Below are 1,696 nucleotides of genomic sequence, written 5' to 3' on the forward strand. Positions count from 1 at the left end.
CAAAGAAAGAGAACTATAGACCCATTTCTTTGATGAACATTGATTCAAAACTTCTCAACAAAATTTTGGCCAATCGACTTCAACAATTCATCCAAAAAATCATACACCACAATCAAAAAGGATTCATTTCAGGGACACAAAGCTGGTTCAATACATGCAAATCAATTAATACAGTTCATCACATCAACAAGAGCAAGGATAAGAACCACATGGTTATCTCAATAGTTGCAGAAAAAGCATGTGACAAGATCCAACAACCCATTATGATGAAAGTTCTGGAAAAATTAGGAATCCAGGGAACATTCCTCAATACAATAAAGGCTGTATATGACAAACCTACAGTCAGTATTGTACTTAATGGTGAAAAACTAAAGCCATTTCTCCTAACTCAGGAATGAGACAAGGATGTGAACTCTCTCCACTTCTCTTCAACCTAGTATTAGAATGCCTAGCTACAGCAATAAGAAAAGATGCAAACATAAAGGGGATCCAATTAGGGAAAGAAGAAGTAAAACTCTCCCTCTTTCGAGATGACATGATTCTGTATTTAAAGAATCCCACAGACTCCACTCCTAAATTACTCAAGCTGATTCAAAACTTTGGCAAAGTAGCAGGGTATAAAATTAACCCTCAACAATCAATGTTTTTTCTGTATGCCAACAATGAGAAAAGTGTGGCTGAAATTAGGAAAGCAACTCCATTCGTAATAGCCCCCTCCAATAAAATACCTAGAATTTAACCAAAGAAGTGAATGACCTCTATGATAAAAACTTTAAAAACCGGAAAAAGGTAATCAAAATAGAACGTAGAAAGTGGCAAAAACTCCCATGCTCCTGGATTGGAAAGTTCAACATCGTGAAAATGGCATTACTTCCCAAGGCTATCTACAAATTCAATGCAATACATATCAATATTCCAACCTCATTCTTCAAGGAAATAGAAGAGGCAATCCAAAACTTCATATGAAACAATAAAAGACCCCGAATAGCAAAAATGATCCTCAACAGAAAGAACAGTGCTGGAGGAATATCAATACCAAATTTCAAACTCTACTACAAAGCTATAGTAATCAAAACAGCTTGGTACTGGCACAAGAACAGACCTCAGGACCAATGGAATAGAATAGAAAACCCAGAAATGAACCTACAGACCTATAGTCATCTAATCTTTGATAAGGGAGCTAAAAAAATAGAATGGAAGAAAGACGGCCTCTTCAGTAAATGGTGCTGGCAAAATTGGTTAACTACTTGTAGAAAACTAAAGCTAGATCCTTATATATCACCCTGCACCAAAATCAACTCCAAATGGATCAAAGACCTCGGAGTCAAAGCAGACACTCTGAAAACATTACAGGATAGAATAGGAGAAAGCCTAGGTCTCCTTAGCACAGGGCGAATATTTCTGAATAGAGATCCGGAAACACAACAAATCAAAGAAAGGTTGGACAAATGGGATTGCATAAATTGCAGAGCTTCTGCATGGCAAAGGACATAACTAGCAAGATCAATAGAAAGCCCACAGATTGGGAGAAGATTTTTACTAGCCCTACAATGGGCAAGGGTCTCATATCTAAAATATACTTGGAACTCAAAAAATTAAATCCCCCAACAACAAATCTTAAAAGAAACAACTGCCCAATAAATAAGTGGGATAAAGACTTAGAGAGAAACTTCTCTGAAGAGGAAAGAAGGATGGC

Source organism: Dipodomys ordii, unplaced genomic scaffold (assembly GCF_000151885.1).
Source record: "Dipodomys ordii isolate 6190 unplaced genomic scaffold, Dord_2.0 Scaffold1, whole genome shotgun sequence".
In the NCBI taxonomy this organism is placed as follows: domain Eukaryota; kingdom Metazoa; phylum Chordata; class Mammalia; order Rodentia; family Heteromyidae; genus Dipodomys; species Dipodomys ordii.